Below are 26,204 nucleotides of genomic sequence, written 5' to 3'. Positions count from 1 at the left end.
TGTAGTGGCCTTCTGCTCAAACCATGCATAAATTAGTGCAGGTGGTTTTAAAGTGGACCTATTGTACTCTGTTATTTGTGATGATTATGTTTGAGTTGTACCACTAACATATAGCACCCATGGTATTGTATTAATCTGGGAGCATTCATTATATGTCACACATAATGATGTGCAAATCTGATACTCAAGATAATTGGGCCAGCTGCTAAGCAGCAAAAGGCTACATCTCAAACAAACAGAAAGAGGATTAAAGATTCAAGAAGCCCACCTTTACTAGCTTTATTTACATGTCCTGTAAGCTAATTATATTTGCATATTCACAGTTAAACTCTAATATTTGGATTCTGCTTGGTGTCTATTTATTAGAAAATATACATCAATTAAATATAAATAAATATGAACACTGTTAATAGTGTTTTTATTTAATGTTAAATTTTCGTTTTTTTACCCAACCTTCATCTGCACTCACTGTGTATGTGTGAGTACGTGTCTCTTCAGCTCTCTCTTTTAACTCAAGCTGAAGTGGACGGGCATTTTGAAGACCCTCAACTGACCCTGTGCATAGACATGATTCTGGGATCCAAAATCCCTGCAGAGGAATGTGACATTTGGAATTCAAACGTCTAAGTTTGTAGCGGAATGCCTGTCTGATCCGGCTCTGTCTGACAGAGACAGGACTGGCTCTTCTGGGAATGTGTGAACTTTATTATTACCTGAGCTGCCTAATTATTACCAGAGCTTCATAGCAGATATTTAGTTGATAAAATATTAGAAATTTAACCATTTTAAGGGTAAGACTTTGCAATAAGGTTGTATATGGTAACATTAATTAAATTGCTAACATCCAATTGCTTAGAAGTTTACAGCATTTCTTAAACATAAGTTTAATTTAACAATGCACATTGATCAAGCATAGCATTAAGACAGGTGAAGTGAATATTACTGATTATCTCTTCATCACAGCACCTGTTAGTGGGCGGGATATATTAGACAGTAAGTGACAGTAAGGAAAAATGGCCAATTGTAAGGATTTGAGCGAGTTTGATAAGTGCCAAGTTGTAATGGCTAGATGGCTGGATCTGAGCATCTCCAAAACTGCAGCTCTTGTGGGGTGTTCCCGATCTGCAGTGGTCAGTATCTATAAAAAGGGGTCCAAAGAAGAAACAGCAATGAACCAGTGACAGGACCATAAGCGGCCAAGGCTCATTGATGCACATGGGGAGCGAAGGCTGGCCCGTGTGGTCCGATTTTTTGGCGAAAAAATCTTGCTCAAGAATTGGACAACAGAGCAGTGGAAGAAGGTGGCCTGGTCTGATGATATACACCCTTGCATGGAAACGGTATTCCCTGGTGGCCACGGCCTCTTTCAGCAGGATATTGTGCACTGCCACAAAACAAAAATGGTTCAAAAATAATTTGAGGATCACAAGTTTGAGGTGTTGCTTCCAAATTCCTCAGATCTCAAAACGGTCGAGCATATGTAGGATGTGCTGAACAAACAAGTCCGATCCATGGAGGCCCCACCTCCCCTCTTACAGGACTTAAAGGATCTGCTGCTAACATCTTAATGCCAGATAGCACAGCACACCTTCAGGAGTCTAGTGGAGTCCATGCCTCGACGGGTCAGGGATGAGTTTTCCTGTCACATGAACTTCAGTTTGACCGAGTGTCTTAAAAAAAGAGTGCAAATGGTGCAGAAACACCCAGATGTGACACTACAGCAGACATCCGTCTGCACCGACACTTGCACAGTGTTGCAGATGAAAAACAAGAACGTGTCGTTTGAACTAAGCCTACCTCAAAAACATTGACAAAAATATGTATATGGCTTGAAGGTCAGTAGGCTTATGTTAATCAAATGACAGCCCTAGATTAGACACGTCTTTGGCAGTTGGATTCAAAGGATGCTAGGAATAAACAATTGTTGAACTGTTTCCAGTAAATGGAGTAATAGCATGTGTCAACATGTGTAACATTCAGACACTGATGGATGCTGAATAATTCAAATAAAATGACTTGGCACAGTGATTATTCTGAGCGTTATAAGCCGCCGAGGCTCAGCCGGCAAGTAGTGAGGTATTTCCTCTGTAGATCTGAAATGCTTTTGCTGCTCATGAAGACACTGGCATTTTCTATGAGACAAACGACTTTCTGAGTTTATTCCTGTGCCTCAGTATTAAAGAGCAGATTCATTTTTTCTGACCAGAACCATCCAAGCAGGAAGTTTAAGCAAAACTTGTGTTCTGGTGACATACTGTAGGCTATTTTGTTCAGTGTCCATATGCAGTCATGTATTTTTATTTTTTTTTGTATTAGTGTTATTATTTTTTTTTTTTTTTTAAATGTGTGGTGTGAGCAAGCAATTTTGGATGAAGTGTATTTACTTTTGAATTAAAGGGATATCTCTCCTCTTTATCTTTCTTTCTTTCTTTCTTTCTTTCTTTCTTTCTTTCTTTCTTTCTTTCTTTCTTTCTTTCTTTCTTTCTTTCTTTCTTTCTTTCTTTCTTTCTTTCTTTCTTTCTTTCTTTCTTTCTTTCTTTCTTTCTTTCCATGGAACACACAGATGGTTTTTGAAACTTTGGACTCATATCTGGGCCCAATCATAAACCTGACGCAATGCGGCTCAAGTGAGTTTCAGCCTGACACAGTTATTTCAAATGGCAAATAGCATAGTTTAAATAGCAAATGCATTTGTGCTTCCATGGGCGGGCTGGTCTGAAAACGAGGTGAGTTCAGGCGTATTGCTGCTGCATTGCTATTTTGAGGAAACTCAAATAGACCACCATTAACCAACTAAAACCTAATCTAAAGCCAATGGTGCAATTATTATTATTTTTTATTCATTGTTATGAATCAGCGTATAGATTCATGATTCGGATCATTCATTTCACGTGATTTCAGCAGTTTGACACGCGATCCGAAGAGAAGACAATGCTGAATAAAGCTGTAGTTTTTGTTATTTTTGGACCAAAATTTATTTTTGATGCTTCAAGAGATTCTTATTAACTAACTGATGTCACATATGGACTACTTTGATTATGTTTTTATTCCCTTTCTAGACATGGACAGTATAGTGCATACACTCTCGGACTAAATATAAAATATCTTAAACTGTGTTCTGAACATGAAGTCGAAGATCTTACGGGTGTGGAATGACATTAGGGTCATTAGGATCATTAATGACATACATTTCACTAACCCTTTAAGAGAATAGGGACAACCCTTTTAGACTATGCGCCGGGAGCGCTGACCATTTTCCCCACCATTAAACTAGCAAAGGTGGATTCGGACACGCCCTAAGGGCACCTGCGGCGTGCGCTTTAGACTATTTATTACAGTAGGACCCTCTAATCTGCTTTGCATCTTCCTACCTGTTTAAGAGGAGAGAAAGTATACAGGTAGGTCAACCACTCGGTAATCAGTCTGACATTATGAATTATTATAAAATCTTTAATCAAGTAGAGGCATCGACATACAAATCGACATACGCATGACTTGCAAATGCACCAACTAATCTTTATATTAACAATATTGTCATTTAATATAAGATTAAACTAAAGGGGAGCATAAATATAGTGAGAACAATGAGAACAGGTCAACATAACATTAAGGTTTGTTTTGTTGAACTGGTAATGTGTGTGTGTATGTGTATGTGTACATCTTTGCATGTGTTTGCTTTGTACGTGTATGCAAATGTGTGAATGATAAACTATGTGCTTGAAAAAACTGTTAAAGACACAGTATAATAATAGAGCGTGAGTTGACACCAACGTGCTGGTGGGGATCTCTGTGTGTGTGTGTGTGTGTGTGTGTGTGTGTGTGTGTGTGTGTGTGTGTGTGTGTGTGTGTGTGTGTGTGTGTGTGTGTGTGTGTGTGTGTGATCCACCATTGCAAACACAATGAATATAGTGATGGCGGGACACACATAAGCAATGCCTGCTGGAACCGTCACAACGTTGCAGTTAGGGAGAGAGATTTCAGCCCAGTGAAGCTGCCAACAGCACATCCGTGTGTGTGAACCACCAACAACATGCAGATTCATTGGGATCTAAGCCAAGAATGGTCATTTTTATTGTTGAGTGTAGTTTGAGAGGGAAAAAAAGTCAACAAAAAGGAACAAAGCGTAAACAATCAGCTCCAGTGTGAAACGGCAGCGGTTAATGAGCAAACTTCATGCATCCGTGCTGATAGGTGTTAGTAAAGTCCAACACCGCTGAGACAAAGCGCCAGCAAAGCATGAACATTAGCCTTTAACATTATAATAATAAACATGTTACTCTAATGTGGGGGAAAGAGCTACCATACTTATCTTGGGCAAGAGAACCTGGGAATTATTAGGCAAAATAAACATGTATGAGTACAGAAAACACTGGGGCTATGATATCTATGGAATTTAGGATGAAATATTTGTCCACCATTTGAAGAATTTTTAAAACACAAGTTATCTTTGACGGTATGGTGGTTCTTGCGCCATAATTTAGCATTAACCCCCCATGGAACCATCAGCTTGAGTGATATACAGGCGTCTTTATGTCTTTAAACAGTGAAACGACACTGTGGTAACATGTAGACCCCCGGGACATCTATACTTCAGATACTTGAGGATGAGTGTCTCTCGGCAGTAAGGTCCATGACAACAAGGACTTGAAGCAGGGCTGGACTGGTAATCTGGCATACTGGGCATTTTCCCGGTGGGCCAATACACTTTAGGGGCAATATTTATTTTTATTTTTTTGTGCCACTGACATGTCCTGCAGCGACAGCGGCCCATTGGTTTGTCTTCTGAATTGACAGGCCAAGGTGAGAAATACCTCCCCTCCATATTTTTCTATTTATTTTCTATTGCTTTTCTCTATTTTTTTATTTTTTTATTATTTGAGCGCATGGAACTGCAAAAGGCGAATATCCGCACAGTGCAGCCTCTGATGAACGTACGAACGGCACTTTCACTTCGAATTTTGTTTTTATACAATCGTGTGATATGGGAACATTACAGGTTTGTGTTGAATCAGCTGAAAACAGCATGTATTCATGGCGAGGTAAAGTGGAAAACGGCAATACACACAAACGTTTCAATTTAGCACTACAGTTTACCTTGCAGCTACTTACAGCAAATAACTATGGTGTTTTCGAAGAAACATATTTATTAAAATTGTTGCTATTATTACTTCAATTAATATTGCAGAATATAAATCCCTTTTTATAGAGGCTGTTTTCGTATTTTCTACAGGTGTTTACATTTTTTTATATTACAAATATAATAGTTTATTATATATGCTTATATATTTATAAACCATATAGCCATATAATGAGGAGCAAGGTTTTTACAGTGTATGTTTTTTTGTTTTTTTACCGTGACTACAATGATCTTACATTTAAATGAAACTGGCCTACAGTTAAACTACAGCCTTAAGCACAGTCTAAAACAGCTTTAAAATCTAGATCCCATGAATTAAGGACAAAGCTTTTTTTCCTCTTTAAAAGTTTTATGAACTTTTTAATAGATCTAATGAAATTTAATTAAATTATATTTCAATGATAGCGTCATGAATGATAGATATCAGTGTCTTACATAAATTATGTTAACTCTTGAAAAGTATGATTGTTTTTTGTTCAACCCAAAAATGTGAGTTTTTTTTTTTTTTTCACCATGATGTCATTCCAAACCTAAAAGTAACATAAAATGTTGTGTTTTTTTTGTTTGTTTTTTGTTCATACAATATTCAAATTGGTAGCCTTACCAAAATGGCTTGGTTGCCAACATTCTTTAAAATATCTTATTTTGAGTTTCACAGAAGTCATACAAGTTTGGAAGGACATGAAAGGGAGTAAATGATGGCAGCATTTAAAAGCAGTAAATTTACTTTACTGCATCTTAGCTCAGAATAATCAGTGCTTTACTGTCAAGTGCATTTCTGTGTGAGAAAAAAAGCAATATTAAGTTTTTCTGCATTTGCAGCAAATTCGATAATATCTATCATAATTTGTCCCTGTCCTAGGTTTATTAATTTGCTCCAATTTAAGGCCCCAACCCCATCAAAACATTCACGGGGAACGCATGGGCCGGATGTGCTGCATAGCATACGTATTTTCCCCGGTCTAATAGGAGAATGTTAGTGATTGGAAGGATTTAACAGCTGACTGTAGAACTATGCCTACGTGGCCTGACTGAACCAACGTTGATATGTGGCTGCAGCGTAAATCACAACTGCATCAACTATTAAAAAAAAATAGCTTTCCTCACACGTGTGGTGGTAGTCGTACCTACATCCATAAATTTAGAACGCATTTTAATCCTAAACTTATTGATGAATCATGAGTTGTTTGTGAAAACATCTGTACGCAGATGTCACACAAATGTATGCGTGGGCACAGGCAGTGAATGAGAATTTTAGTGTTTTTTTTTCCTACATAAATCGATTTTCAGATGTTTTCTTAAATATGTCTCAAAATATTTTTAAAAAAGATACATACATACACATTTTAAAATTTGTATGTAACATATGTTGTTTGCAACATATTTCACATGTATTTAACAAATACATTAGCAATATACTTTTTTGTCCTTCTATTTGTTGTATGGTATAATATGGCTATATGAAAATCTTTACTGCTCTGTTTCTGTGTCTGGGATGAAAGGCCTAGTAGATATCCCTTCATTATTCCATTAAATCTCACTTTCACTGTCTATGAAGTGTGGTCTGCTGTTTCTTTTTTTTTTCATGCTCTAATGGACATGTCTAAAGGCAAACAAGCCATTTTGCTTATATCTCTTGTTTATGTATAATTTGAACAAAAAAACATTAATTTTGGAGAAGAGAGAAGAAAAAAAATGCATTGCAACCAGAGTTAATTAACATTTAATAAAGCATCTACTGCAAACCTATTATCTCATTCAAAGCTTAAACACCAGGAAATGGGTCATTAGCTTCCCCCCCTACCCCCCTCTTTGTTTTTTTGTTTTTTACACATACTCACTTATTTTTGTGTTTCAGACGAGCTTTTATCACTTAATTTACCTCAGCAAGCTTTCTAACACAAATGCTTCAGTTTTTATTTAGGGACCTTTTAATGATTTTAGTTTAATTAGTTTGTCTTTAAATGTGCCACATCGTAAAATGCCATGTTTTTTAGCAAAGCAAAAACAAAATCATTACTATTTTTATCAAACAGGGGCTGCTACACTGTAAATAAATACAAAACACAGGTGTAATATTCTGCTTGCTTCAACTAAACATGTATCTTGCATTGCTCTGTAAATGGAGTTAGGCTCTGCTTAAAGCTAACCACAGTGTTACTCTCAAGTTACTAATGCAGTTTAAAAACAAAAAAGGGTTCTGTAGACAATTCCATTAACTCTCATGAAACACTCTGCTGACTGCGGGTGTAGGCTTTCACCAACAACACTAACAAAACAGAGTACAGATTTAGTCTTGCAAAGCTCTGGCAAATAATAACTGCTAACAGTGCTCTTCAATGTGAAACTAATCAAACAGAGGAGTGAATCGATTGTAATTGTGCCAAAAATCTGACACAATGGGTAAAAGCATTTATTTTTTGTAAGTTCTCTAGGCAGACGAGTGGGTGGGTGTTTGCTTACTCATTTATTGCTTGGTAATGGAAACACAAAGGTGGCTAAGCTTTGATGGGATAAAATACAGAGAATTTTATTAGTGCTAAGCGCAAAAGTATAGCTGTGAGATGGAAAAATATGAAAGTGACTGAGAAGCTGAGAAAGGAATTAGACCCTCTACCCCCCCCCCCCCCCATACACACACATACACACACACACACACACACGTTTGTTTTTGTGAAATGTGAGGAAATTCTATATGCGTGATGGCTTTTATACTGTACAAACTGTATATTCTATCCCCCTACACTGCCCCTACCCCATCACAGGAAACATTCTGCATTTTTACGTTCTCAAAAAAAAGAAAAAAATCTGTATGATTTATAAGCCTTTTGAAAAGTGGTGACATGGGTAATGTCCTCATATTTCGCCCTCTCCTTGTAATACCTGTGTCATACCCATGTCATTACACATTCGTGTCGTGATATTTCACAAAAACACGCAAGCACGCACGCACTCACACACACACACACACACACACACACGTTCCTAATTGTGAATGATAATTAGACAAAATATCAACATCTGAAAAAGCACATTTTTTGCTTTCATTCATTCCTCTTTTGACTGGGTTATTCAATCTGTTCATTAGTGGTGGGGATTTGTCAGTCACTCTTTCTGCAAGTTACATTGTTACACATGTAGGTGATGACAAGTGATTCTTATGATTTATTCACCCAACGATTTGATCAAAAAAGCTGGTTCATTCTGTAACGCCACTGTGTGTTGCTGGGATGAATATGCAAATTAATAATGACGTTGGAATAATGGAGAAGAAGGCAGTCTTTTGGGTGGTGCACTGGCCCAGCGCTCCATGCTGAACGCAAACAAACCCACCCAATCACCCAAACAGCAGGTTTGTCTTTTTTGTAATTTTTTATTTTTTTTTATTAGTTTACTTCTGTATTTTGGTACGTTATATGTCCCTGCTATGTTATGTCCCTGGAGACCCTGGTTCGAATATTACACGGAATGGGTAAATTCAATGAAAATACATTTCAGTTCAAATACTTTTTGTACCAGCCTTTCAAACTAACGAGGCAATTTTACTATTTACCTTCGTTCTTTCTTCGTCTTCTCCTTCCACATCTTCCTCTTCCTTTTCTTCTCCCTTTTCCATTTTCTTCCTCTCTTCTCTTCTTTTGTAAAGTAGCTAAACACATTTGCTCCTTCGATAATGTCCGCTCCTGTGAGGATCCTCATTAGGTCTGTGCTCTAATTAATCCTCCTTGATTTCCATGTGGCTTGTTCTCTCTTTTGCACTCTCTCTACCAGCCCTGCAAATCCTCACATGGTGGATTACTCTTGCTTGTGGGTGGGAAATAAAAAAAAAAAAAGCCAGGAATGTTCACAAGTCATTTACAAGAAGCACATTTCATCTCTAACGCCTACCTCAGGAACTTTAACACAGGAAAGACCTTTTCTGTTATCTGTCCGTATATCAACAAAAAAAAAGAAAATTATCAAAAAACAACAACAGCAATGACCTCTGTGACCATCATATCGTTGATCCACAGAAAAACAAGTATATTTAGGATGGGTGGTTTTGAGTAAAGTGGGCTGAATAGGCTATATTCTCCTGAGTGTAGAAGGCTTATGGGTCTCTTCTATGACTTATTCTATAGTGGTGGGAGTCTTTTCTGTACTGAATCAATATCAAGCATTCCCTGTCTGTCTCCAAAGCCCTCTAAAGGCCTTAAAGCCACTGAGAGCCCTGCACTGATGACCTGCTCACAGCTCCCAGATATGACCATCAGCTCCACAGCCACAATAAGAGACCCTCTCTCACTTCCTGCAGCCCTATCTCTCTATCTCCTGTGTATCCCGACATTATATCATACGAGTTTCTAGATATGTGTGGTGTTGCAATGCACATACATCTTTGTATTTTTTTATGGACCCTGAAACATACATAACAATGACAGCATCTAAACCATCTTTTTACATTTAAAAATATGTTTTTATTGTTGAGAAATGGTTAGGTTTGGGGGTAGAAGTAAAGAAAGATATTTTAATATATCTTTGTAAAACATCCACAATTTTTTTAATTTATTTTTTTATAGTATATTCCTGTGATTATCTGCTATTCTGTCTTCATGCTTCAGAAATCATTCAAATATGCTGATTTGAGGCTCAAGAAACTTATCCTATTATTATCAATGTTTAACACATTTGTGCTGCTTAATATTTTGGTGGAAACCATTTTTTTTTTCTCAGGAATATTTCTCAAAATAAAATTTCTAAAGTACAGTATTTATTTGAACTTGAAATGTCTGTAACATTTTAAAGGGGTTATGGACTGGCATTGTTTTATGCTGTTTTCTGAGGTCAACTTATGATGTTCATATGGTTTTTACAACAACATCAAAATGAATAAGTAATAAACTATTTTCTACCCTGGTTTTGAGGCTCTCTCCTGAACGCTCGGTTCTTATGGGCGTGCTGCACTGAAGACTTGGAAGTAAACGCCCACAGCTAGGAGTAGATAAGATTAGCATATTTGATGAGCTTCAGCTCCGCTATCAGTACACATAAGGAATTGTTTTGAAAGCGTGTGTGGAAAACATCCACAGGGATTGCAAAATTTCTTTATTAAACAAACACAATGATTTATCTCTCACCCACCTGCGATTGATTGGAATGTATTTTTTTTATTACTTGGCCCGCACCGCCAGTGGATATAACCGCAAACCGTACACACTCATACAGACACACACAGCGGCATTATGGGGCGGCAGTGGTTCATGTAGGTTGTCTACAAACCAGAAGGTTGGTGGTTCAATCCCCGGTTCCACCTGACCAAGTGTCGAAATGTCCACAAGACACCTAACCCCAGCTGCTCCCGATGAGCTGGATGGCGCCTTACATGGCTGACATCGCCGTCGGTGTATGAATGGGTGAATGTGAGGCAAAAATGTCAAGCGCTTTGGATAAAAGCGCTATATAAATGCAGTCCATTTACCATATAAATGCAGTCCATTTACACAGCCTCAGGATGTTAGACTTTGCAAGCCCTGGACCATACATGTCTGAGTCTGAACAAATAAACCACAAAAAAGGGTTTCTTCAGCCTTTGAAAGAGTCCTAAGTTAGGCTATGTTCAGTTAGAAGCATACATATAATCAATAGATGTCAAACGATCTGTAACAATGCAATACTATCAAATATACAAAACATTTTTACTCACATTAGTGTGTCCCTTCATTCATTCGTGTAATCTCATCCTGTCTACACATCCAATCTCTTGTAAACAAACAAATCCTTAGTGAAATGAAGGAACAAACGCAAAATGTCTTCCCGATGTGAGCTGGATCTTCATTAAAAATAAAGTTAATCCATGCATTCATAATATTGCAATCCAATTTAAACATATGCTGTATGTTTATAGCTTAGAAGTTCAATCCGGTTTAGCTCTCTGTAGGCCTATGTCATGTCAGGTATGAGTCGGTAGGCGGGCCTACAGAATCAGGAGTTGTTCATCTTCTGTTGAGGTGGTGTTTCACCAAAGACTGTCATCAAGGTGTGGCACATTCTGAGATCGATCATTTGTTGGGCCTGGTGTCAATAAAAGCTTTTCTTTGACTAACAAGGAAGTTTTCAGCTCTGAAACCTCAGAAACAGGGTATTATTGTATTACCATGAACATTTATATATCAAAAGCTCAAGGGAAAGTAGATTTATCAATTCATGGCCCCTTTAAATGTCCATACTGTCACTTTTGATCAATATAAACATTACCTACAAATAATTTGTCCACGAATCTCTGCCTTCTCATTAAACAAACCTTCAGGCATTTTTTCTTCACATCACCCCAAAGGTTTTTCTATATTCCTTGTGCATTCTGGTAAGTTGGGTGGATGTAAGCTGAACTGAAGCTGACTTTATATGGCTTCATCTCCATCGTACATCTCCAGTCTTATTATAATGCAACCGATTACCATTCATTGCAATGGAAGTCGATCACTCTTTACAGCAGAATATGTAAATCACAGCAATGGAGGAAACCGTCAATCCTCCGTATTGAGTTAGAATTCTGGCATGCAATTGAATGGCTCTCTCATTGCAATATACTTTAATCTTCATAATCCTAGGGTTTTAGGAATACTCTAATCCATAAGCAAGCGTTGCCACATATTTATTTTCAGTCCTCTGTTAGAAAATGGCACTCAATTGGAAGTAAGCGGTAGGCCTCGCATGATGGTGGTTTTTGATCGATAACCTCCGCATCTAGCCACTGATTGAAATAGATATTTGCCGTGGAGTTGTTTCTCTCCATAATGACTTCATTTCATATTCTTGCTTCAAACAGTTCTTCGCCCCCTGATGCATAAAGCAAACGGTGCATATAGCCCACCCAGCATAATCGTGCAAGATTGACGGTGTTGAAGGAAATGCTAGGTAGTTAGCTCTTGACACGGGAGATAACCTCGTGGAAAACATTACATCTTATCTGTATTTCTCAGGAGAATTTCTACCTGCTGCCTTTATACGGCCAATTTGTGGTAAACAGACATGGTTTTGTGACTCTACCTCGGGGCCTTCCGCATCGATACACTGGAAACAAATCTGCACTATATGACCCACCATAAAACATGACTGAATATCCGGATAATCAGCTACATCATCTTTTAAACTTTTAAAACAGCTCATTGCAAGGCCAATTAAATTAAACACTATTCTGGAAAGCATTCGCGGAGCCCGGAGTCAAAATATTCTGTTGGGCCAGGTGCCACGGATTCTTTTATGACTAGATAAATGCAGAATAAAACTCTCTTTTGTGGTTTAGGATCGCTTATTAACCCAACCCAGCCTAAGGCCGGTGCAGAATCTTTTACAGATGGCATAACAGTAGAGTTCAGTTGCTGAGCTGGAAGATGCAGCAGTTTAATGAAACAGCAGGAGAAAGCTATAGTTTGCCCCGGAAAACCATTAGGCAGGATAGTCAGTGTGGGTTTGAGGCAGTCCATATGGTCAAATGTCTCATTGTCCAGGAGCTTCTCAAGTCAGCATACACCACAATATGTTCTTCATTGTCAGTCTAACCGGGCATCAGATGGATTTTTATATGAAGCACATTTATCTGCTTGTTATTTTCAAGCACAGTAAGATAAATATATTCTGTCATTTATCTCGTTTGCAGATCCTGCTGTGAATTCTGCAGCTGAAGCGGTCTTCTAGGAGAAAAAAAAAATCTCATACATTGGCATCTGTATTCAGCAGGCTTGACAGGTAAGATGCATTTGAATTGTACTGAGGTTCTGCTGATAGGTGAAACACAGGACTTGTGGCAAGTGGCTGACGTGAGATCATTTTGGGCCAGTTGACAGAACTGTAACTTGCCCTTTTGGGGTTATTGATCTTATACATTTATTTTTTTATGCCTTGCAGAGTTAAATGATTTTCTGTCATGCGTTCTATATTGTTATTGCACAATCTGCTGATTTATCACTTATATAATATCTAGCGGATGTGGTAACATTATTTTTTATAAAGGAAAAAATATTGTAGCAATGCAAAATATAAATACAAATCATGTATATAAGTACGTATATATAGCTCTGGGAAAAAAATTAAGAGACTCTTTACATTGATTTCTTATTGTTAAAGGAAGTGTTTGTAAGATTGTGACCAAAACTGGTACTGCAATCACTTTCAAATGACTGTAGAGCGGTGTATCCCCTCTCCCCCTCCCTCCTGACTCGAGGTTGCCAGATAGGCTGCAGGATCAGCAGGAACGTTTGGAGCTGTTGTGCTAACTAGAGCAGATCTGGCAACCTGGATGCAGAAACACTACTGACTTTGTGATTGGTAGATAGGTGGAGGGCGGAGCTTCAGGCCAAAACACAACATGACAACATCAACTACAGTTGAGGGCAGCAACAACAACTTTTAAATGACAATATCCTGACCGGACTACTGTTGTCAGTGATATAAGTATTTGAAATGAACATGATTTTTTAATGTGTAGTGACATATCAGGGCCATTTTATGATTCATGGAAATATATTTCTTACATACAGTTCCTTAAGTGGTAAAAAAAAAAAAAATCCAGAGCTGTACATAAACAAAAATATTTAGAATTATTAAATGTTTTCTTTATTATTTTTAAATGATTAAAAGTTATTGTCATTGTATTACATGCTTCTTTTTTACATTTTGCATACAAAGGGGCTGGGATGAAATGCCTTTGCCTAACCTTCTTTTTCATATGAAATCTTTTTTCTCTGTTCTCCTTCCTCCTGATCCGCTGTGTCAGTATGACATTTTCTCCCCAAAGGGCACATGTGAGATGGAATTACTCTGAGGTGTCAAATACGTCATCTCCACATGTTTAAATGCCCAGTTTCAAATGCCAGCATCCACTAGTGGAGCATGGCGCAGCGTACGTTCTGGCCACTTGCGGTTCCCGTCACGTTTCTGCTTCGTGGTTTAACGAGGAACATGCAGCAGAAATACTGTTCAAAATGATTGTGAACATCTAGGCAAGAGACAGTAGTGAGCAAGTTGCTAGGGTTTTGTTTTCATGTTTTTTTTCCTCTCTCTTTTTTAGCTTGTTTTGTTAATAAATAAATAAATAAATAAATAAAAACTCGAGGCATACTAACATTTGTAATTTGGCCGCTCTTTTCTCATATTTTTAGCATCTCCCTTCCTGAGCCTGTACACTCATCTGTTCCATCCTTCCATTTGTTTCCTAATGTAGTAGACGCTGAGAGCTCTCAAGCTCCTCTCTCATAGGCTCGTCACAGGAGTGCCGGCACTCTAAATTTTGCTTCCTAATTCAGCCATGCTTCAATTACACACATGTCTGAAAGATGAAACGTAGTTGGAGAGACCATGACTGGAAAGAAAGTCTCAGCAGAAGTGTGTGCGTGTGTGTTTGTGTCTTTTTGAGTGTTGATGTCAGAATGTTAAAATGCTCTATAGAAATCAAATTAAAGGTGATGTGTGTAATTTTGATGTTAAATCCTCTCTGACTCCAGATGCATAAACTGCTGACTAGTATTTTTTTGGATTCCTCAGTATGTTGTCTTGTTTTCCAGTACAATATCTACTGTAAACATTTTGAAATTAATTTACTCGAGAAGCAAAATGACATACACACCCAGAAATAAAAGGCACAAAAGCTGTCACTGGGGCGGTACCTTTGTACCACCTACTGGGTGCATATTAGTCCCTCAAAGGTATAATTTTGTTCCAAAAGTGTACATATTAGTAACTAAATTATACAATATATTTGAAGGGGGCTGTCCCAGTGACAGCTTTTTTTTTTTTTTTTTTTTTTTCTGACAGTGTAGGATCAAACAAAGTCTTGTTTTCTGAAAAACAAAAACTATTAAAATGGGATGGATTTATGCTTAAAAAACAAGAAAAGATATCTGCCAGTGGGGTCAGAAAAACCTCGTTTTCCCTTTGAATTAAGTTTATTTTTCTGAACCCATTGGCATTTGTTTATTTATATATTTTTTAAGCAGAAACTCAGTTTTCAAAAACTAGACTGCTTCTCATGTAAATGTATTTTGATTTAAGAATATCTGTACTGGAAAATAATACAAAAATACTGAGATTAGTTTTTTTGTTTGTATTTTTGCAGTGTAATTGGTTAGATTAGTTCTTAAGACAGTCTTAACATATGGAGGATATGAAGTCGTATGAAACCATCAATAATACTGAGCTGACATGTAAAACAGAGTTACAAACAATTACCACTTTTACATTTAGCAGGTTACATCACCTCTGCCAATTATACATCTAATGTTTGTTTTTTTTTAGTTTTTACACATTTAACAGATGCAGAGGCAAAAATAACTGGTCTGATGCATTTGCATGACACATTGTCTGTTTATTTATTTATTTACTTACTTACTTACTTTCGCACCAATCATGTGACTTTTTAAACCACTCATGCGCCGCAGTGGCTAAGGAACAGTTGAGAAATATTACACCCTGTATGTTTTAATAGATCCAATATAGAGGCATGATTAAGCCATTAAAGACACATCTGCCATCCTAATTTCTTTTTAATTTGCAGAGGACTCGACTGTATTCTGTGCTAGCTGATCTGATGGTTTAATTAAGTCATGTCCGTAAGAGTGATTACAGAATGAGAGTGGGAAGGCCCGGCTGTAAACAGCACATGGCCCTGTGTGAGCTCTTGCAGTCTGACCGCCTCCACCTCCCCATGCACCTAAAAGCTACTTTTACACTCGAGACAGCGTACCACACACCTGCAACTCCATTCAACACTGGTCCCGCAATCAGAATGCTTGTGTCGGGATGGCAGAGCACTTTTCGGACGTGATTATTCGCCATGCACGCCGTGATGGCTCAGATTTGTGCTGATTTTTATGCTTCACAAGGTGCGTGATTTTTTTTTTCCAATGGTTTTAGAAGGAATTGTCTAGGTTACACATGACAACACTGTAAAGACTGTGTTACTAAAGAGCAGATTCACAGTCATTTTGTGTGGCTCTGAGAGTAAGGGGAAGATCAGGGATGAGTCTTGCTGAGAGACTCCAGCCTTATAGCTTTGTGCCTTTGAAATCAAGGCCCTGTCTGTTAGGCTGACAGGCAGCCACAGCTTTGTGAAACCTGCAGCTGATGGCTAGATTGAAGAACTTTGTCCTTCAGATCTAAAGAGATGTTTCTGTAGGGCAAAATAGTGCAAAGAAAGGAAGCTGAAATCTTATTCAGCGTCTGGAGCTCTTTGAAAACCATGTCAACTTCACAGCACAATGAAAAGTTCTGTCACAAAGGACAGCTTAGCAGCACTGACACGTGTGGCCTTGCTATTAGCTACCTGGTGTGAATGTTATATGAAGGAATGATTAGTGCTGACTGACTGTTGAATAGAAGTGTGAGTGTGTGCTGTGATAAGTTACCCCACCACTGGTTTTCTTTAAATTTATTTGAATTGATTCTCTGGGGTTGTTGGTTTCATGTATTATGGTCTTCTGAGATAGTCAAATAAAACTGGATGGAGCTAAATCCACTTTTTGCTTAAGAGTGTAACAGCACATAATTAAATATCAAAAATAAATAATAAGATATAAGTATTTGAAATTAACATGATTTCTTAATGTCTAATGACATATCAGGGCTATTTTATGATTAATTGAAATCCATATAGTTCCTTAAGTGATTGTGGAATGTGCAAATGGATTTGCAATGGTTTGTCGTATCTAATGCTGTTGGGACCTCAAGCTGTTGGGACAACTATGTTGGGACATCCGGTGTATATATTGTGTTCCCGATCAATCCAGCATAGCAACACTTGCTCAACCAATGACGAGAGTTTTGGTGGATGTGTTCTGCTGACCAATAGCACAGTGAATGTAAAACATATGAACAATGTGTTCATTTCGTTATGGAGAGCCCACACAAAGATACCAAAGTGTGCGTGTGTGTGTGTGTGTGTGTGTGTGTGTGTGTGTGTGTGTGTGTGTGTGTGTGTGTGTGTGTGTGTGTGTGTGTGTGTGTGTGTGTGTGTGTGTGTGTGTGTGTGCTGAAAATGCAGAATGTTTCCTGTGATGGGTAGGTTTAGGTATAGGGGCAGTGTAAGGGGATAGAAAATACGGTTTTGGTCAGTAAAAAAAACAGTTATGCCTAAGGAATGTCCCCACATTTCCCCCCAAAAAATGTGTGTGTGTGTGTGATTCTAGTCAGAATATGAGTCTAATACTGCTCCATTGGGCTACGGTTATGGGGTGTTTCAACCGAACCAGGAAAGAAAATGCCTCTGCATTCAATTGGATAGACTTACAACCAATCAGAGCAACGGAGAAAGTGACGAGTGATGCATAGTTGTCAACAGAACTCAACTGCACGCACGCTGGAAGAAGTAGAAGATGAGTGTAAACGTTCTTTGCCGGTGTTGTAAAAAGAATTTAAGGATACGCTTATCAACACGATCATCATTTTTGAAAGAAATAGTAAAAGTGAATGCGTATACGAACAATTTCTCCATTTAGAAATAGAACGAATTCAATCCATGCGCTCTTTAGTGACGTGGATGGTTACATTATTTTATCTGTCCATCAGCATATAAAGCCAGCCCTGACAGTTTGATTGGTCCGAACAGCTCTCGTTCGAGCATAGTTGCTCCACAACAGATCAAGTCCAGACGGAACTTCAAATGTTGTGGGCGGGGCTACGTTCAGCTGGCACACAGTTTACTAGACATTAAAAGTGAAAATTGAATTGTGATAAGTCAGGCTGTCAATTGGTGTCTTAGTGTTTTTGTTTTATGATTCAGTGCAGGTTACTTTGTTACTTAAAGGACTTTAAGGAGATCTTTATGAGTGAGTGAGTAAGTGAGTCAGACAGTAGACAATTCAACTAGTCCACTCAAAAAGGCTGCTTTATTCAGGAACAAACAACATGTTATGGTTATCACGTTTTACATGAGGATGTCATTCCTGAAACTTTGTGGCATGTATGTGGGCGTTGGTCCACTGATCCACTTGGTCAACTTGGTATTCTAATATATATATATATATATATATATATATATATATATATATATATATATATATATATATATATATATATATATATATATATATATATATATATATATATATATATATAGCATAAAAAAGCACACAAAGAACAGTTCCTTTATAATCACTAAAAAGCTGTCACTCATTTTAGTTCATCGTGATCTCTAGCACCACTGTAGAGCTACTAAAAATGAAAATGAGTAAATTTTCCCAATGTATGTACTAAAAGGTCCACTGAAGTGCTTTGAAAGGCGCCGCATTATTCAATGTGTTGACGTAATTTCCCCTGAAACAGCTCCAGCTGTTAGCAGCTCCGCCCCGTTTTTGAAACAACCAATAGCGTTTCATTAATATACAGTTTGACTAGAGCGCAAGAGTGGACCTTCTCTCTCTGTTTGGTAAAGCCAGTTTCCTCACTGTTTACCATCATAATCTCCTCCTTATCGCTTTGAAATGCAGCATTATGCGCAGAATTCAAATGTGTCGATATGTTTGTTGTCTGCGCCGACTCGCGCATATGATCCGCGCTGCGCTCTCTTGTCTGTAGTCTAAATTTAGACCAGAGCCGTTGGGGTGTGTGCGCTGCTGCGAGTGTGAAACTAAAGTGAAAACAGACTTTATTCGCCTCAAATGAAAGTATATTTACACTGAATCGTTTCCTATCACATATATAGTGCACTAAGTGCCTTTCACCATGTAGAAATTAGTAAATGTGTGAATAACTGACTGATTTCAGCTGCAGCGTAGGGGGCGGGCTTTAGATTTTAGAGAGCATTTTGATTGATTGGACAGAAGATTTGACGAGACAGTGAAGTCTGCGATGATGTCACCAAAATCTGAGATTCGTTTTAACAGAAGTGAGAGACTGTAAAATTTGAATGCTTATATCTCCTAAATGCAAATTTTGTCATAGTTTTGGAACACACCAGCTTATTCATCATTCCTTTAAGGAATACAAAAGCGCTGACATGGAGTGGATCAATATATTAATAAGGTAGAGAAAGAGAAAATTACCCCTCGAAAAAGTAATTAAGAAGCTTTGTCTTCCTGACTCCGAGCAGAGGTTTCTTATACTCATTTTTTTCTGAACGGTGCCAAGCAGGCGGTAAACAATACCATGTGCTTAGTGGTCTTTATGTAGGCCTATGGGATGTTTTACTTTTTAGGCTAGTTGTCATGTCTATCTAAAAACAAGCTTTAGTGACATGAATGATAGTAAATATTTAATTATCTGTGTGAATATAATCAGATTTGTCATTTTTTTAACTAAAATAAAAACAATATCATAAGGATTCCCCTAAATCTGAAGCATGGTGTTGGTGTTACAAACAATCACAAGACTTTCTCAGGAAAGAAAGATGTTTTTTAATGGCGCTTGGACCTCCACAGTTGGTAAACAGCTGAGTATTTTCAGCTTTCAGCCCCATGGACAGCTCCTGTTGTTCGGAGGAATGAGGCTCTTAGACTCATCTGTGCTTTGGTTTGTTGACCCGTATGCACCTTACAGAGGGGGGCAAAAAAACATAGCCTGAACTCTACACCTAATAAACAGTATGAACACTTAACTTGTTTTTTTTAGTGCTACTGGCAGTTGTTATCCAACTCAAAGTTGACCTGGTTGCGTGGTGCCCGTTGCTTTCAAGTTATATTAAGTTTGCAGTTGACACATTCACTGCATCATGTGTAACTCAGTGGTGGGAAGTTCAGATCATTTTACTGACTCGGATCTTTGAATCTCGTTCAGCAAAATGAACAAATCTTTTTTTCCAAGTCATTTCGTTCATTTAATCTAATTAAAATGTTACATTTTTCAACACATTTAGTACTTTTGGAATAAAAAAATAATGCTAATGCAGTCATGGCCAAACTTTGAGAAATAAATGATTACTTAATTGCGCTTGCCTCACCTTGCGCTTGCCTCAACTGCTGATCCAAATCGTTCTTTCTTTAGTCACTTCACATTTAATCATGTCTGTTCCCTAGAAAGATTAGTAGCTAGGCTACACCTCTCGTGACTTGGTTCGAGCCGTTAGTTTTGTCATCATGTCTGATCTGGGCCGTGACAGCCTCCTATGTAATACATGCGTCCGGAAACAGAAACAGTTATCTCGAGTCTTCGAGTCATTCGTTCATCAAGTCCCAGCCCAATAAAGGCAAGGCTAGGCAGTCACCGGAAACAGAAGAGATGAGTTCATCTCTCGAGTCTTCTCGTTTAAGTCGTTCTTCGGGTCTGACTCTGAGTCTCGTTCTTGTGTCGCATGACCCCGCTGGTTCAGTGTCTCACAAGTCACAACATATACAGCCTTACAGTCGTATTATTGACTGCATGTTGTAATATATTCATTATCATAAATCATCAGAAAATATGGGCAATATGTTATTATGCCTATACATTTTGACCAACCTAATGTGTCCAGGATTCATAGAAAAATCAATTATTAGCTATAGGCCTACTAGCTAAAAAAATGAAGAAAAACAAAACTATGCACTTGTTTGTAAAGAAGGTGAATGAACTATTTCTGCATCCAACACGTCACGTGACAAAAGAACGAGACTCAGACCGAAAGACTAAAGAGAACGAATCATTTCTGTTTCCGGTACAGACTGCATAGCCTTTTCTATGGGACTGGGACTTGATGAATGAATGACTCAAACCCAGACTCGAAAGATCTGTTCCCTTTACAGATGGATGCTGCGCATGCGCGGTCAACACAAAATGAACGAATCGCTCTCTGAGAAAACCCATCGTTCTCGAGTCATATTAAAGATTTGTTCAAAATGAACGAATCGTTCATGAAGTGACTGCGTAGTTTTTGGAAAAACCTGACTCACTCTCTCTCTCACTCTCTCACTCTCTCTCTCTCTCTCTCATGGACGCACAGTTTGATGCTTCATCTCTCAACAAAAGTTTCTTTGTGAACTCTCATTACGCTGTGCCTCCGATGGGATTTTTTTTTTTGGTAGAGGTCACCAAAATAAACCACCTGCTTGTTTCTGATGCAAACAAGCTGTTTAAACCGGACCCACTCTTTCACTCTTCCATATGTCCTGTTGTCGACAGGTGTCCGATATGCCTGAAACTGAAACCGTATCTGTTTATTGTATCCAGTGTAGACAGCGTCAGTAATTATAATGGGCGCGATGCAACGCATATCGATATCAGGTGTCAATTTGAAGGTGAAGTGTGTAATTTTTATGATATTGAAATACATTTCTAATATGCAGAGACATCTATCAGTACTTGTTCAGTCATTTATTTTATTGCATGTTGTTTGCACCAAATAAAGAAGCACTTTTAATAAAATAAAATATGTACGTTTTCTCCTGCAGCAGTTATGTAACAGACCTGCATGACAAAATCTAGGGATAAGAGTTCTCACTTGACTATAAATGCACCGCCCCACTATGAAACAATCACCCAACAGGGCAATTATTTGGCAACCTAAACTGAGGTTAGCCATTTCCATGGTTGCACGAGTCACTTACTATTTATGATAATGCATTTATTAGAATGGGTCATTTGCAAGGCAGAAACGTTGTGCCCACTGAGCTGGTTAATGTCCACATGACTCCCCACTCAGTACTAGAGACCCCTCATCCAGAGTAAATTACTATTTCACTTTTCATTTATATAGTCTAGCACACTGTGCTACCAAGTGCCCCATTCTGCTGATGAAAACTGCATAATGGCTGCAGCTATGGGAAAAGAAAAAAGAATAAACAAACAAATAAAAGAAAAACGGTCTGATAGCTGATTGGGTTAGGGAAGGGCCCAGGCGGTCAATGATCTCTAAAGGCAGTTCATTTGCTTGTATGAAGAGATAAGAATGTTGCAGTGTGTCATAGAGTGCATGTGTCATAAAGCATCGAGTCACAGAGAGCTGAAGTTCATGATGCTGTTGGCCGTGCTGACTGATAGGGTCGTGTCACATCATTTACCGGGCTGGACTTTACATCTCAACATTAAATCACAATTGGCTAAGTTGATCATTGACATGCATATTTAATACTTCCATTTGCTTAAGGGAAAATTATGTCCGCTAATAAAGAGAGACAAAAATAGTATTAAATTATATACTTTGGCCCAGCAATTAGGATGAAAATATTTCCAAGAATTAAAACAATAATGCTGTTTTGTGTTGCTGGTTTTGACTGAGTGGTTGCGCCACAGGGCTGTTTTGCTCATGAACGTCTGAAAACATCAGCTCAATGTTTAGATTTTCATTGTTTAAATTTGCACAGTTCATTGGACCGGGGTAGCCAGGAGTGTGAATGTTGTAATTTGATAGATTCATCAGTGGAGCTTTCTTTTCATGGGGTCACTTGCTAAAGGGGTTTATGATTTTTTAATTTATTTTTTTCTCCATTCTGCTTTTAGATTTGCCTTAACATTAAAAGTTACCATATAATAATATGGCATATACTTGTATTAAGCCATGTTTATTTACAGACATACTATCAAATAGAATTATTGATATATGTTTATTTTCACTGTGGATGCACGCTCCTCCTTTTATATTCACTGTGGAAATACATTGCCATGCATTGTCATGCCATTTTTTATCTTTGACAAGTGTGAATTGAACAGGTAATTGTATATTTCTATTTTTTGCCCTATATGCTTTTAGTGTGTCTCATTTTTCAGTGCCGCCAAGCTCTCTGTGTTTCCATTAGTAAGAACACAGTGCATTACAGGCCCCATTATCACATACTAGGAAAGACTGGACCCGTGAGAACACTTCCTTTCTCTCTCTGTCTCATTCTCTCCCTCTCTCTCTCATGCATTCACAAAGTCACATATCTACATTTAACAGTTAAAAAAAATTACATTCACAACAAAACAAAATCATTTTGCAGTTACACTTTATTTTAATAGTACACTTTAGACAATATACTAACTATAAGCAATTAACGCAACAAAATTTCATTAAATACATTTTGGAGAAAGTCATTTGTACAGGAATCTGATTACACTATGAAGATGTAATTAGTAACTATAATGAATGTCTTTTTAGTAACTTACCCAACACTGTATGCGAGTATTATGCGAGTTTATTATGTATTCTGCAAAGCTCGTTTCCATCAAACACAGCATTTAACACAAATGGGTTACAGATTGTTAGATTTTGATTGAAAAGGCACACATTTGATATTTAGAAGTGGAAATATATACACCTGACAACACAATATTCCTGTAAAAAAAAAAAGGGTGATGATGCTGATCACTTTATTCACGGTGTTATTTGCATGAGCACAAGTTTGAAAATGTGACTTAATGAAAGTTTCTATTTCTAGCATCACATTTGTTAGCTGGTTAGAGCATAGTTTGACAATTAGTCACTAAATATATAACATAAAAGAATGCTGGATAAAATATCATGTCAATTATTTGTAAGAAAAAAAAAATTATATATATATATATATATATATATATATATATATATATATATATATATATATATATATATATATATATATATATATATATATATATATATATATATATATATATATATAGAAAAAAATAAGAAACCACTTAACAATGATTTCTCAATGTTAAACGGTCTCTTAATTTTTTCCAGAGCTGTACATATTTGTAAATTGCATTAATCAACTCTCTGTTATATTTATTAGACGTGAATCGCACTAATTGGTTAAAAGCTGAAGTACTTTCCCCAAGTTCATCAACTGAATTGGTGTCTGCTAGTGAAAAACCTTGAGAGAAAATGGACTCTGCTTCAATAACGACACACTATTCACCCTCTTTTCCTCTCTTCACCCCGTTTTTTTTTTTTTTTTTTTTTTCGTTTGTTTTTACAGATGGTAAGGACTTATATCTAAAATCCTCCTGCTTGATAACTCAATCTTTTGCTCTTATCTATGAGCTAAGATTTAGCACAGGGGTGGAGGATGTTGTTGTTGTTGTTTTTGCTGTATGTTTCAAACACACACACACACACACGCACTCTCTCTCTCTCTCTCTCTCTCTCTCTCTCTCTCTCTCTCTCTCTCTCTCTCTCTCTCTCCTTCTGGGCAAGAAAATATAGACGGGAAAAGATAAGATCACTGTAGAGATTGACATTTAAAACCATTTCTGATTTCTGATGATAGAAGAGGTGTCACTGATAGATGACCTCAGGGAGGAGTTCTAAAATTCTAAATTATGCACCATTTAGAACTTATTTTAAAAAGCTGTTTGAATTAGTTATATTTCTGAATTTGAGTTTAGGTTGCAAAAGGACACAGGATAATTTTATTTGCAGGAGTTAGACACTTGTATGGAAGAGGATTAGGGCCAAGCAAAAAAAAAAAAAAAAAAAAAAAAGCATCTTGAGATTAAAGTCATTATAATGCGAGATTAAACTCGTTAAATTTAGAGAAAAAAAGTTGAGATACAATCTCGAGAATAAACTCATTAAATATCGAGAATAAAAGCATTGTGTTTTGAGAAAAATCTCGTTATATTTTGAGAAAAAAAGTCGAAATAAAATCTTGAGAATAAACTCATTAAATATTGAGAATAAAGTCGTTGTGTTTCGAGAAAAAGCTCGTTATATTTCGAGAAAAAAAGTCGAAATAAAATCTTGAGAATAACGCATTCGATCAGTGTTCATTGCATAACATACTGATAGAGGACATTAATATAATTTTGTTATAATTAGCTAAAGTTGATAGTATTTCTTTTGTTACTAAAAGAAAGTCTGAAATATAGCTTGACTAAGTGATCCAACTCTGCCATGTCCTCTATCAGTATGCTATGCAATGAACACTGATCGAATGCGTTATTCTGAAGATTTTATTTCGACTTTTTTTCTCTAAATTTAACGAGTTTAATCTCGCATTATAATGACTTTAATCTCGAGATTTTTTTTTTTTTTTTTTTTTTTTTTTTTTTTTTTTTTTTTTTTTTTTGCTTGGCCCTAATCCTCTTCCGTACACTTGTGGTCAAATATCAATGTATCAGTAAATTATGTTCATGTTTTTGAAAGTGTCTCATGCTCACCAAAATCATTTATTTAATCAAAAGTACAGTAAGACAGCAATACCGTGAATATATTATATCTGAAATATTTGTGTGGAAACCATTCAACATAATTTTCTCAGGATTATGATGAAGAAATATTTATTTGAAATATGCATCTTTTTTTAACACTGTAAATGTCTTAACCATGACTTCTGGTCAGTGTAATTGCTGAATAAAATTACTTTATTATTAGAATAAAATGAATTAATGATGATTTAATTAGATTAACATGCAGTATACTAATATGAAATGTACACTCATATTGTTGTGACATAAAGTGAAAGTGGTGCACTCGTGAAAAAGGCTTTTTACTCAATGCTGTTTAAAAACGTCTTGATTCAGAAGTATCCACCTCATTAATCCAAAATAGTTTTTAAAAAAATATGATTTAGCTGACAATATTTCCATAGTTTGGCCTTCACTGAACTGAGGAATGAATGCAGAAACATCCATTTAGCAGTCAGCTCTCTCTGATAAGAGCACAGGTGCCATAGCTTAGCAAGAGCTACTGCCTGTTAAGTAAGATTGAGGGCAGGTGCTTTGAGCCGAGATTGCTTTCGGGAACAGGGCGTTTTGTCTACTAAACAGCTGTCTGGATTTATTCCTTTCATATTCATGCATTTTTTATTAATGGGTAGCCAGGGAACACTTGGGTACTCCCTTAAAGTATTCTGGCTTGATGAATGCATATATGGATCTGAAAAAAAGAAGAAAAAAAATCAGAGCGATACATCCAAATAACAGCCAGCAGGGTTAATGTCGGCTTATATGTCACTCAGCTGCAGAGCCTCCTTCGAATTTACTGTGGGAAGGAAGTCCCTTTGCAAAGAAACGGTCTGGTGAAATATTTTTTTTGTTGTTGTTGATGAAGGTGATTTATTGTATGCTCATACCAAAACATATTTTTCCTTCACTCACATACTGTAAAACCCGCAGTACCATAACACAGGCCTTAGTAACTTCTCCACCCTTAGGCCGAATGAGAACAGCTCTAATAAAAGGCAAGGAATGGTTTCAGTTATATTTTGTCCTGTGCTTGGTTTAG

At 37.2% G+C, this 26,204-nt stretch overlaps 1 protein-coding gene across 3 annotated transcripts in view; it reads left to right on the top strand.

Annotated features, from left to right (window-relative positions):
• Window positions 1-26,204, top strand: part of lingo2 (leucine rich repeat and Ig domain containing 2) — a 348,108-nt gene that overhangs the window by 140,893 nt on the left and 181,011 nt on the right. For all 3 annotated transcript variants that reach the window (XM_067457309.1, XM_067457310.1, XM_067457311.1), the window contains exon 3: window positions 12,774-12,862. The gene's annotated coding sequence lies outside the window, so the exon portion shown is untranslated. The remainder of the gene's footprint in view (window positions 1-12,773; window positions 12,863-26,204) is intronic.

The sequence above is a fragment of the Pseudorasbora parva genome, chromosome 11 (genome assembly GCF_024679245.1).
Source record: "Pseudorasbora parva isolate DD20220531a chromosome 11, ASM2467924v1, whole genome shotgun sequence".
Classification (NCBI taxonomy): domain Eukaryota; kingdom Metazoa; phylum Chordata; class Actinopteri; order Cypriniformes; family Gobionidae; genus Pseudorasbora; species Pseudorasbora parva.
This window is presented reverse-complemented; position numbering and strand designations above follow the sequence as displayed.